This window comes from Artemia sp. Qi Xiang Cuo, chromosome 9 (genome assembly GCF_049724085.1).
Source record: "Artemia sp. Qi Xiang Cuo chromosome 9, ASM4972408v1, whole genome shotgun sequence".
Lineage (NCBI taxonomy): Eukaryota > Metazoa > Arthropoda > Branchiopoda > Anostraca > Artemiidae > Artemia > Artemia sp. Qi Xiang Cuo.
The window spans coordinates 14,714,551-14,728,151 of NC_142802.1; the positions used below are offsets into that span (position 1 = coordinate 14,714,551).

The 13,601-nt window shown below is 38.0% G+C and overlaps 1 long non-coding RNA gene across 1 annotated transcript in view; it reads right to left on the bottom strand.

Moving 5' to 3' along the window:
• Positions 1-224: 224 nt before the first annotated feature.
• LOC148948341 (uncharacterized) overlaps positions 225-13,601 on the bottom strand; it is a 28,546-nt gene continuing 15,169 nt past the window's right edge. Inside the window, exon 3 of the long non-coding RNA XR_016142186.1 lies at positions 225-288. This is a non-coding gene — a long non-coding RNA (uncharacterized LOC148948341). The remainder of the gene's footprint in view (positions 289-13,601) is intronic.

Consider the following 13,601-nt stretch of genomic DNA (forward strand, 5'->3'; position numbering starts at 1 on the left):
CATGTGCCGCGGAGGGTTGTTTTGAAGGGAGTAGTGTGACTGGGGAATAGAGAGCAGCGCGGTGAGGAGTTGTTTGGCTATCTTGTTTTTCTTACCTGTATTTCCCTTCACTTAACTCTTCAAACATAAGACTTTTAATGAGATGTTTTTTTTATCATAATGATTTCCTAAACACTAATCAACTATCTACATTCTATTAGTGTTTTTGCTAATTGTGTTGTTTAACTACTTCTTTCTATGCTCAAAGTTTGTTTCTCAGAAACAGTTGTTCCGGGGAAATAGCCACACCTAAAATGAAAAAGGTTATGATTCTCAGAGTACTAAGGACATTAAAATAAAGTGTCTTTGGGATCTGGGCCCATCTTAAGTCTATTTATACATGAAAAATCGTCGGTTCTGTAAAATCATCCACAAAACTACATTTATATAAACACTATCAATATCATATAACAAAATTTCGCCTCCTATTTCCACTATTAGCAAATCTATCAATAAAACTTTCTATACTAATGACAGTATCACGGTGAACATGACAAAGGGCAAGTCCAGTGAGTCTTTCCTCCGTCAGTTTATTTCTTAGCCACGTTTTCAATCTTCTCAAGGTAGAAAAGCTTCGTTCAACAGATGCCACACTGACAGGTAGGGTCATGAGAATCTGCAAGAGCGCTGAAATACTCGAGAAAATATCAGCATCGCAGTTCTGTTTCTGTAAGGTTCCCAAGTGTTTCAGGTATTCAACCTGTGCCTGCGTTGCTTTTTCTCAGACGAAGACACCAAGTTTTTCATTTTGTCGCTTCTTCGGTGAGGGCAGATTCACAAACCGATTGGGAGGGGAAACCCATTACTGACCAGTATCGCTATGACAAGTCATGAATCGTATTAGCCAATTGTTGTTTCTTCGTTTCCATACAATTTATTGGCAAGAAAATACTGAGCTTAAAAGTGTCCAGCGTTTCAACGGAAAAGGCTTTCTAAGTCTGAAATGATTGTGTCCAACAGGGGAATAAAAACTGACCGTCTATACTATTCCTCGTGTGAACTGAATGGTACATTAATCCGATTCATTTGCTTTTCGCTATCCTTAGAACTAAACCCCGGCCTGCGCCGATGAGGGAAGACCGGCGGGGCCAAAAACAGCGCGCCACGCCGCCGGTAAGATGTTGGCGGCGTGCCGCCGGCGCGATCAATGTTGACCGCAAACATTAATTTTTTCATCAGTTTTTCTCAAACCACAGCTTAAATTTACAACAGATTCGAGCCTATTCGTGAGTTCAAAAATTCACAAGTCGCTGACTGGAAACTGGTCTTCTTCGTTATTCATCAAGAGAAGTAGAAATCTGGTAGAAACGAAATGACTGTGGCGTTTCAGAACCATTGCATAGTATGAGTAGTTGAAGTATCTATTAGCTGTGTATTCTTAACATAACTAATTATCAAAATTAGTAGTTTTTTTCATCGATCTTAGGTAAAAAATGAAAAGCTCATCCGTTTTAAGTGTAATTAAATGAAATAATACGCAGACTGAAGTAGCTCCAGGAAGATGTTGAGATTTTCTTCCTAGTTCGTCACTTTTAATCCAAGCAAAATGTTAGGACACATAGTGTCAGTTATTGAGTTTAAGCTTTGATTTCCAAATGCTCACAAAAATTACCAAATTTAAGAAAGTCGCAACAATAAGTCATCTGTGGTCAAAATACTCCAAAACTCCTCTTTGATCCCCACCCAGGCTCAAAGCTTCTGCTATGGTCATATCCATGAAAATCTCCAAAGAGTTTCTTCTTAAAATAGCTTTCAAGCGTAGTTAGGGGTATTTAGCCTTTTTTGCTTTTCTTCAAGTTATATTATTCCAAATGTTACATTTGTTATATTTGTGCATATTTTTGGTAATCATTTGTGGGGTGATCGAATTTTTTAAACCACTGTAGATACGTACGTTGCAACATTTAGTACCCTGAGGTCATAAGACTGTCAAACACTCCTCCTTGAACCTTCCAATTTGAAAGCTTTTATTATGACCTGGCCTTTTAATGTAATTTGGGCACTGGACCAAGGGCTCCATTGTCACTCGAGCGCAACGTTAGGTGGGGATGTCGATATCGCTTTCGTCACACCAATTCGTTTTGGTATGAATCTGCCTGGTACTTATGAATGAATGTTTTCAAAGCAAACCCGTTTCATCAATAAGAAAGAAAAAACGGGTTGGACGCATATGTCCCTTTCTCTTTGGACGATAATACTATGCGAGTGCTGTATCAAATATAACTCACAAAAATCTTGTTAATTTTTGTCAACTTTTCAACTTTTTGGCATCCCTGCTTTCAATAAAAAAAAAAAACAAGGTACTATCACTTAAATATAACGACTTTCTTTGCCCTATGTCCCCTTCTGGATACCATCTTGATAGGATACCGTCTCTGCTTTAAATAAAAAAAATAATTAACTCATTGGCACCCCTGCTTTAAAAAAAAAATCGAGGTATTATCATTTAAATATGATAGATCACTACCCCCCTCTCTGGATACCACCTTGATAGGATGCCGTCTCTGCTTTAAGTTAAAAAAAAATAACTTTTTGGGATCCCTGCTTTCAATAAAAAAAAATCGAGACATTATCATCTAAATGTAATGCCTCCCTACCCCCCCCCCCTCTGGATACCACCTTGATAGGATACCGTCTCAGCTTTCATTAGAAAAATAGTTTACTTAATAATTAACTAGGTCACTGTATGGTTCAAACAAACACGCAAATTAACGTTAAACAGCTTATTGTTCCTTGAAAAAAAAAATTTAGGGTATGAGTACAAGGGGTACAAAGACAACAACAAAAATGTCGAAATTATTCAGATATACCTCAAATTATTGGAAAATAGAGTCATAGATTCGCCGTGGAATTCAATAAGATCCAAAGAATCTAATTAAAAGGGAGTACACACAAAAGCCAAATTAGGCAAGTAGCCTATGAGAAATCGCAAAATAACCAAGACAGTGAACAAGTCCCAATTGGGGGCCCTGGGTCTATCAAAATATTTCAATGGTTTCCCAGGTTGATATGTTGGTTCAATGATTGATATAATTTTCTTCTGTCTCCACTTTCAATGAAAAAAATAATTATCTTTTTGGCATCCCTGCTTTCAAAAAAAAAATGAGGTATTACCATTTAAAAATGATAGCCCCATATCGCCCCCCCCCTATAGGCAGTAATGTACAATTTATTTATGAATCATATTTTTGGGGTAACTTCCGATTCAATCTTTAATTCCCCAAGCTTGTACATAGCTTAGTCTACAGCTAAATTTTTTCTCAAGAGAAGTTTTTTTTTGGAGAGGGGGGGGGGGGTGTAAAAATGTTTCAGAAAGAAGATTGTATTTTCTATCCGGCGTTCAACAATTGAGTATTAAACATTAAGAAACTCTTATCTAAACACAGCAAAATTAAAAATCAGCTGTAGAAACAATCGGTCGCCTGTCACTTTCAAAATCCAACCTAAGGCTGAAGCTGTATAGTAGTGAATGCGTTCTATAATTCGATTCAACTTGAAAATAAAATTCTTGACTACGAATGATGTAAGACATAGCAATTGGGAAACTGCATTCGAAATGACAAACTCATTTCATAAAGACGATACTTTTTTTTGTCCAACATATGAAGAACTGTGTATATTGCAATATTTGCAATTGCACATTACATCTGTTTGGTTTCTATGCAAAGTAACAAAAGAGACGAAAATTAATGAACAAGAGAGTAGTGAAGAATAATGGTATGCAAAGTAATATTTGGCAGGGAAAGTCAATGGTGATAAATTGCTAGGTGTGGCATCATGATTGCTTGATTTTCGGGGAACCAATTTTTTTTTTCAGGGTGACGCATAGATCTTTGGGGAAATACCCAAAAGTTCGGGGATAGTGCAAGCCCTGCTTGATTTCTAATCAGGAAAATCGAAATACTAAACCACATGAGAAGGAAAAACTCCGACTTTGTGGTTGACTCAATAAAGAATTGCCGTAAAATTAATTTAAAGTCGACCGAACGCTGCCGCCTCATCCGGCGGCGGCACGCCTGCGTCACGCCGGTGGCAATACAACACTTCGGTGGCGTTCAACCGGGCCTCTCGTCGGCAGCGTTCGGTCGATCCCCCGGCGCGGCGCCGGCGCGGTAACTGTTATTCACAGGGGCGAATCTCCAGCATTTTTATTGGGGTGGGGGGGCAAGAGGGATCCATATCTGGATATTCAAAGGGCATGGGATGTATAATTTTTTTTCTCCACATTATTGGGGGGCAACCCCCCCCCCCTTGCCATCCCTAAACGATGCCCCTGGTTATTTTTAAACCTAACTTGGTTGCCACTTTAGTTATCTCGTCAAATGCGTTTTCAAACTCGCTTTCACTTTCCCGAGGCTTGACTTGCAGCTGGATAAGAAGGTCCTTAACATGGTTTGCTGTAGACGCGAGGTATAAGCTCTTCTTTGAAATAGCCGACTGAGCAGTAAAATCAGGCCAGATATGTTACTAAGAGAGTAAATGGTTACTATCAGGTCAGAGGACGTGGCAGCAGTCAATAAGGATTTTACTTTGGCTCCAGTTGTTGTATTCTGCCCAGCCGCTGATGATCTCAAGAGCTTCCACTATCTTAGGGAGCTCTACCACAAAATGTATTAAGGAATCGTGCCTTTCGATCCAGCGCGTTTCACACATGCCAGTTAGCTGTGCTTTCATTACTCTGGTTAAAGCATAATTGTGCTTTGCAGAAGCACCAAAAAAACGACTATTTCTTTTATCACTCCGATAGAGTTTCTAACACTCTGAAGAGAAGAAGTTTTTGACATGGAAAGAATTAGAGCATGGTTGAAACATGGGCAACGCAGGGCATTCTTTGCTACATTTTGAACTTCTTTTACAGCACCGCAATGTTCTGAAACCATCATAGCATATCCATCAGTGCCTATGCCCACACAATTTTCTAAGTCTAGCCCACGAAATCGAACAAAATCCAACACAACATTTCCAAGCGTTTCCCCTTTAATGGTCGGGCGGTTCGAAGTTTCCAATGCTGTCCGAGCAACATGTTTCGTGTAGGTCTAAAAAACCAACGGATCTTCGCGTCTTTTGCAATTGTAATTGTAGCAAAGGGCAATACTCAGTTGTGACTTGTGTGACACGTCTATTGTTTCATCAATAACCACACTGTAGAACTTGGCAGAATGAACTCGTGCAAGAATTTCTTTAAGAATCTCTTTGACACAACATTGAATTAATTCATTCTGTGTTGTTTTGCTTATATGGGTAGCAGTTGCACCTGAGCTTCCAAATGTTGTTTTAAAGTTATGTCGCCACTATTTACATTGCACCTTAAAAGTTTTCAAAAGTTCCCTTCGTTTGTCAATAGGTCTTTTTCTGCCAATAATTCTCCATCATCCCTATGGCCCCGAAGAGCCATGTTCTGTCAACCCAATAAAACAATCGACTCTAGAATTGGCTTCAATCTTTGTTTTTCTGCACTTGTTGGCTACGTTGTTCGTTTACAAGGCTTAAAATGTTGGTTTCAGGGTTATCATACTTTAGAAGCAAATGTTTGCCTGCGTCAACTGAAATGCGGTGATACTGATTGTTTTCATAAGACACCAAGTCACCGTCTTTTCCAGTTAGCTTTGCAAAAGTCAAAAGGGGCTTCTTTACCAACTTCTGCAATTGAGTGAGCCTCCAACCCCTCGAACGTTAAACAAAACACAATATTTACAGAATAAGCTCCTCATCTTATTTGAAAGTACTAGCCAATGAAATTCTTCCAAGCGAGTACAATTGAAAAATCTCTTTTCGTCCCTGCCCTGCTTCTTGTAAACTGAATAGGGGAAGCAGTAGTTAGGTTGCGAAATCCACGAGTTCTGAAGCAATTGATATCGCATACGATCATCTAGTTTTTCAATTCTATCGATTTAGCTTCCGATATCATTTTCGCAGAAAGTGGTTATTTTTTTGATATTTGTGTTAGGCTTGGGGCTACACTCTTCAATTGATGCTAACAAATGATGCACAATCTCGATATTAGTCAAAGCGCTAGAATCACTACTAACACTAAAACTCTCATTATTTACATCTTCAGTTACGGCGTCCACTTGCCTATCTTTAGCTTTCGAACCAAAAAAGTTGTCGGCAGTTATCTGATTTCGCTTCGACATCATAACTGGTTAATATTAACCAAAAATTGTATACTTTTCAAACCCTTCTAGAATCACGAATAAACCTAAGGCGTATGCGTTACTGGAGTCATTTCAAGATTTTTGCTTTGTTATTGGATAAAAAACAGGTTTTGACAGGCACACTTTTTGAAGCTTCAACGATTTACGAGATGACAAGCTACAAAATGCCTTGTAAGTTGGGGTGACACCAAACATAGATGCAATTTAGACACTAATATAATCAATAGCATTTTTTTTCTACTGAGAAGAAAAAAATGAGTTTAAAAAGGAGTTCAATGCTGACTGCATTAAACTCTTAAATCCAAATTTGGTAAATTCACATTTTACAAATATTATTTTCTTTCCACCAAATTGATGTTTATGGTTTTTTTTTGAAGTTTTGATTGCTAAGAGTTGGTATTCACTATATCTTTTATAAGAAGTTTTATTGCATTTTTAATATATCTTTCTGTTCTAAAGAAGTTAATATAATATTGAGCAGGTTAAACGAACAGAAATTATTCTGAATAGGAGAGGGGTTGTTCCTTCCTTATTCCTTGCTCTTTACGCTGAAATCTTAAAGAACTTTAAAAACACTTCTCATTCAAATTCAACGGCCCTTGTGTTTCTGGAGTGGTTCTAAGATTTGGGACAACAAGTCAAGATTTAGCGTAGAGACTGAGGAATGACAAAGGGGTAGCCCCCTAATATAAGGAATAATTTCCGTTCGTTTTAAGCTTTTATGTTGTGCCTTACTTTCAATTGAAAAAAAACTTGGCTTTTATAAAATTTAATTTAAATTGCCGCCAAAATAATGAATTTATTTGGCCAAATTAATTAAAATTTGGGAATTTTATTCATTAAGATCCAAATGAATAATAGTTCATTACAAGTGATGGTAATTAATTGTAATCTACAGATATAATTATATCCATCAATCAAGGCAAAGCCTAGATTATAGTTTTTAAAACACAGCAAATCAAGCTAGATTTTACAAAAAGATAGAATATTGAGGAACTTTTGTAAGTTTAAGTACATCGCTCTACGGGACAAAAATGGGTTTGACAGGTTAGGTAGTTCACTACTACTACTACTACTACTAAAGCCAACACAGCTACGCACGCTCGTCCTCCATCCCAATCTATTCAAAACCTCCCTTTTTACACCCTCCCAGGAAGTTCCCATTTCCTATAAATGTTTCTTTATGACGACCTCCCACCCCAGATAAGGACGACCAGCTTTCCATTTAGCCCTAGACGGTTGGCCGAAAAGGACAATTTTCGGCAACCTGTCATCCTTCATCCGCACAACGTACCCTGGCCACCTCAACCTTTCCTTCGTTATAGCCCTAGAGAGTGGTATTGAATCACATTTTTCTTACAGCCTATGGTGTGAAATTCGGTCAGTCAGCCGGGTACAAAGAACAATCTGTGAGCAATTTCTCTGGAAAACATCTAGCAAATATTCATCCGCTTTTCGAAGCGCCCAAGCTTCAGAGCCATATTTGACCATTGTCATCACTGTAGCTTCTAATACTCTAATCTTAGTTTGCAGACTTATCTTCCTATTCTTCCAAACTTTTTTTTAACTAGTTCAGTACAGTGTAAAAAAAAGTAGAAATTAATCTCAAATTTCCGTTCATTCAAGGGAATATTTTTGGGCAACATCTATAATATAGATGCTGCAGGGTGACGAATTTGACACTGATTTTCATCAAGATCACTTGTCATTTTGGGAGAGTTGATTGGGGAACTGAATTGAACTAATATTAGCCATTTTTTGTACTGTCTCACTGCTAAATGCATACTCCTTACAAGTTAAATCTCTGCCTATGTACCTGGTCGTAATTATGGGAATTTATAATTACATCAAACAATTCAGACTGCAACTGAAGTTCCTTAGGTGTAATTACTAATTAAAAAAACAAGCAATGGCGATCAAATTCTTATCATTTAATTAACCTGTTTCTTAACGAAGAGGCCTATTAGGCAGAATTGCTGCATGCAAATTGTTGTATTTAAATTCGATTAACCCGTCTTGGAACAATCAAGTGGAAGGGTTTGCATTTCTCATAGAGGGTAAATCAAACTGTTTGATTGTTATAGAGAAAACAACATGTCAAACCCATTGGAATTGTTGAATAATATCGAAAGCAAAAAAAAAAAAAAAAAAATGGGTAGGCCCACTTACGTGGGTACTGGTGAATTATACTTAACACACGAAAGAGGTCAAGTTTGGTTAATGCTAATGAAATAAAATAAAACAGGATGAATATATAATAGTTTAGAAACAAATTTGGGCTATATATTTGCAAATTAGGGGAGTTTGGGTAAAGCATAACATATATTAAATTCCTAACCTAGGTACCTCCCCCCCCCCCTAAACCCCAAAAAACAGCAGTTTAAATATTATAAATTAAATGTGAAACCTCGCTCTGCGATCAGTTATCAAGATAACAAATACCCGTTTTACGGGTCTCCATGTCTGCATTCCTTGGACAGTTTATAGCGCTCTGTTAGGTATAATGCACCAGTACCCTTACGTGTTATAGCGACCACACTTTGCTCTTGATCTGTAATGAAACTGGTTTTCTGTCCACTTGGAGATAATCAGCTCACCCTGAGCGAGAGAAACTACTTCTCAAGCATATCTTGATTAAATATTTAATATATGGAGGTGATTAGGCTAAGTTAGGTACTTAACATAATGCGTTCTGGGCGGCATGCTTTCCATAATTCTCTGTTGTAGTTTCCATAAGTTTGTTACTAACAGTGGCTGATCTAGGATTTTTTTGGGGGAGGGGGCAAAATCGGTTGATCCGACAAACTTGCGTCAGGAGCAAGTTTAAATAAAGCAAACTTGCGTTAATTAAGTAAATTACACTAATCTAGACTATTTTCGGGGGCGCGCGCCCCCCTCGCCCCCCCTGGATCCGCCACTGGTTACTAAAGCATTATATTTTCATCATATTTGGGTATATTTCATTAGGATTAACCTAACTTCACTTCATGGGTGGGGTCGGGATATTTAACAAGTACCAAACAATCAATTACTATATAATGAGAATACACAACCAGTATTCTTGTGTACTGGTTGCGTTTTTCAAGCATATTTGTGCTTTGTTTGTAACCGGTCGTTAAGCCAGCATGAATTATTATATTTAATAAAAGATGTTGTATTATTAAAGAAAAATGAGAATAAACAAACGTAATAAAAGTTAATAAAAGAAAGAAAATAAGCATAATTATGTAAAAATCAGAGGTGATCGTATATTGTAGCTATACCTGCAGCAACCGCAGGTTTTTTTCCGAGGGTTTATGGGAGGAGGAGCAAATCATCTTGCACAGCAATCTCGAGGGGAGTCGAATTCAAACACTAGTGAAGAACATAGGATCAACGTTGCCAACCTGGTACAATTGTACCGTTTTTGGTATAATTCAGAGGTCCTGGCATAATGCCCAACATTTGAAAATATTTGGTACAACACAAATATTTTATTACACTTTAGTTTTACTTACTCCTTTCTGACTCGGATATATGGTCAAGTTCTTGTGTATCGAAAATTTTCTTCTTGATATAGCAAATTTTTGACCAGCTGTTCAGATGGTACAAGTTATCCTCTAGCGGTACAACTTTAGTCGTAAGAATGGTACGTTTTGTTTCAAAGCGTTGGCAACGCTACATGGGATCTGAGAATTGTTCAAATCCATTGAAATCGTGGGATCAAATTGAAAATACAAAAAAAAATGTTAATTGGGACTCATTTTGTAATGTAAGCATGGGCGTAGGGAAGGAGGGGGGGGCAGCTGCCCCCCCCCTAGAACTTCAAATTTACGATAGATATTAGCGAGAACTTTTCGTATGTTGGAATTTTTTGTTGGATGTTACCTGGTAGATGGTTAAAAAATCTGGAAATAAACAGAAATTTCCAAATATCGTTTGAAATATCAACATTTACGTTTCGATCTTCAATATTAATTTTCGGTCCGATATATAGATAGGAGACTGGCCCACGATCGGCTGATTTTGACTTGTTTATTTCTCCATGAATTAATTCAAGCGATAAGAAGTTGCTGAGCATGTCAAAGTAAAAGTAACTCATTAAATACCATCCTTGAAAAAGACAATTAGAAATACTCCGCCATTTTTCCACCTGGATGCCTCTCTATCCAAGTGGTCAAGAGTGCCAAACCTGGGCCATCCCGGCACTGGTTCAGTCGTCTCTACCTTACGTTTGGCCACCGGACAAAAGAAAAAGAAAAGTGACCAGGGGAACATTAAAGCCTGTTTTTCGGCTATAAAATTAAGAAAGAATATGGTCAGCAAAAAAAACTACAAAATGAATTTCATTAAGGTTTAAAAAAAAACTAAAGAGTATTAATTTCAAATTATACATTGACTGATCGACACCAAAAGTAAGCCGCTCCGCTAATCTTGGTGTTCTACCTTTCAGTAGTGGCAGTTTTATTTCAACTTCTGTCTTTAAGACACTATGCATCTCGTCAGTTAGCACAAAGTCTCTTGCTCCAGTCTTCTTCCAAAAGAGGACCTTAAGTTCTTCAGTTGCTACTTTTGATAATGATAACATTGTGAACAGAATTCCCTTTCTTGCTCTTCAGCTCTATCAGAATGTAATCACCAGCCTTGACTATCTCAGTGTAAAGGTAAAAGTTTCGTGTTGGGGGCTTTTCATCATGGTCTATATTGGGGTCTGAAGAGTTGTTGTATGCAGGATCATCGATGTCAGAACCGTCATCCTTACTGTGACTCTTGTTGCGCGAGACATGCCCTAACCTTTTCAGCCTTTTCACTTGTCTGACTTTCTTCTGTTCCAGGACTAGTTCTTTTTGGCAGATACAACTTTTATCCTAGCAGTAATGCATTCTTTCATAGGGGTGTCAGTGAGCACTTCTGAGTTTTTCATATATTTTTTTCCTGTTGATTTTTTGGGTTTGATAAAATGATAAAATGCTGAAAGTAAAGCAAAGAATGAGATGCAGTCATCCAGCCAGAAGTATTTTCTGAGCTGATCATGATGGTTCCTGGTAAAGCTCCCCTGAGTAAACTTTCCGGACATTCTTTTTGTGGGGAAATAAGCAGAGGAGGGACTGTGTTCCCAACACATTAACACCAGCACAAATTGCGATCAACAGACCTCTTTCTGCTGACGTAACACTCCTTACTTACTTCTAGCCTTGCAGTGCAATGATTTTACGAGGCTTGTCGATTTTTTCAGACCTGATTCGTTTTAACTTGCAATATCTTGTGGTCTGAACGTGTGTTTGTATAGGCTTCAATCCAGGCTGTTAAAGAAAGTTCTTACATTGTGGAAGTTGAAAGCAGTTGTCCGTCATAGGCTTGTACTTATTGGCGTTCTTACTGATAGAGTTTTAAGTCAATCCATAAAACCACGGTACCAATCTTTACCTGTAATTCCTCCACTGTTTCCACTACCTTTGCAGTTCCGTTATCCGGTACTTTTATGCTCTTAATAATGGTATAAGTGTATGCAAATTTACACGCTTTAAGGGGAATACAGTCGAAAGCATGTAAGCTATCGTTTTCAAGTAAGTTTTTAGTCTTTTTGCTTGTTCCTCTGTAAATATTGATCATGGGTTGTAACAGGGTGTAAGGAAATTCAGGTCCAGACTTTTTAGAGGGATATTCAGCTTCTCAACTTTTTTTATGTAGTCTTGCAGCGTTCCTCTAGGGACACCCATGGTACTTCCAGAGAATCCAATTGATTTCTTGAAGAATAAGACAGAAAAAACTGCTATTTTATTTTCTTCTGGATCGCAGCCACCTTTCTTTCTTTTCTCTTCTGTTTTACTTTTAATCATTTTATCTTGAATAAAATTTAACAGAAAAAAAAAGAACTTCAGTTCAACTACTGTTCTGACAGGATTAAACAACGCCAGAAATAATACAGTTTTGGGTATTAAGCTTGCCTTCAACCTTTAAATATGCTGTTTACACAGCTTTTACAAGCATAGCCCACTTTTGGACACCTTGGTAAGTCATGCTGAATTTACCCTGGGTATTGTAGCCAAACATGAGAGTTCACTATCCCACAGGATGGAAAAATACTAACAGCAAACTGGTGAAGATGGCACGTCTCGGAAGCTGCCAAAAACCGGCAAATAATAGGAGAATACAATGTGAGTTTACAACGCGAGTTTTCTAGTATTCGTAATTAGGCGTAGGCTTTCAGACAAAATTGAACAAAATTCCAGAGCTAATCACCATAAAACCTGATCCAATCTGAAATTTTTGGTAAAAGTATTAATTAAGGTCAGACTTTTTAAAAAAAATACACTGCAATCTGTCAGAGCATTTATAATCCACCAGAAGCCCCATAGGTATTTGTATTGAAACTGTTTGCTTTGGCTAAACGTGGGCCGGTCTCCCCTATACCAATTTTAATATTTAATTTTGCCCAACTGTAAACTTTTGAGTTGAATTCTAACAAGATGCTGTAATCTAACCATAGTGTGATTTGTGTCAAATCACTTTTGTGGTGCTTAATTTTTCTGGAAATTGGAAGTTAGAAAGTGGGTCTCTTATGTTATAGGCTACTGTTGCAGGAAAAGTAGAACATGGAAAATGCTAAAGGCCGAGTTTTAGTGAAATATAGAATGACTAGTTTCTAAAGACATATATTCAAAGGACCTCGGGAAGTATTAGTAAGAGCCCCCCCTCCATCACAGAAGCGGCTGCCCCCCCCCCCCTTACACAAGATGCTGCCTACGCCCATGAATATAAGGTACTTCTAGTCTGGTTTTGCTGTTTCTCGTGTTCAAAGGAAACAATATTATTTAGCTGTAGGCCTTTTGATTGTTTTTTTTTTTTTTTTTACCTGACTTTAACTTAAGGGTAGAATTAATGTCTTCACGTTGAAAACTGGGAAGAATTTTGTAAAAAGGAGGTCACTATATTTCACTTTATCTGGGGAGTGGTATTATTTACAGATAAACTGTGGGCGGAGATGCCATATCCTGTACATCCCTCTGGAGCAAAGTATAATCACCTACGGAGCAAGTACTGACAAAACCTATCCTCTCCACACAAAAAAAGTAACCCTTTGTATACCTATGCGAATCTGGCAACTAAAAACCATAGTTACATAATTCATCCCGGTCACTCGTCGCCTGAATCACGCTCTTGCATAATTATTGGCCGGAGCAAAGTACTTTGGCTCGGAGCGATTAAGTAGTACAACATTTTGCGTCTAGAGGCGCTGAGGTACGCGGGGTCACTTTTGGAGAGTTTTGTCAGTACTTGTTCCGTAGGTGATTATACTTTGCTCTGGAGGCAGAGGGAGTGGGGCTCAAGTCCTGAGAGGCCGAATTTTGAATATTCGGAACAAAATAAACCTCTAACCTGTTTTCTGGCCACCTACCCCACGGAGAAAATTGTTGAAGGCTCCAT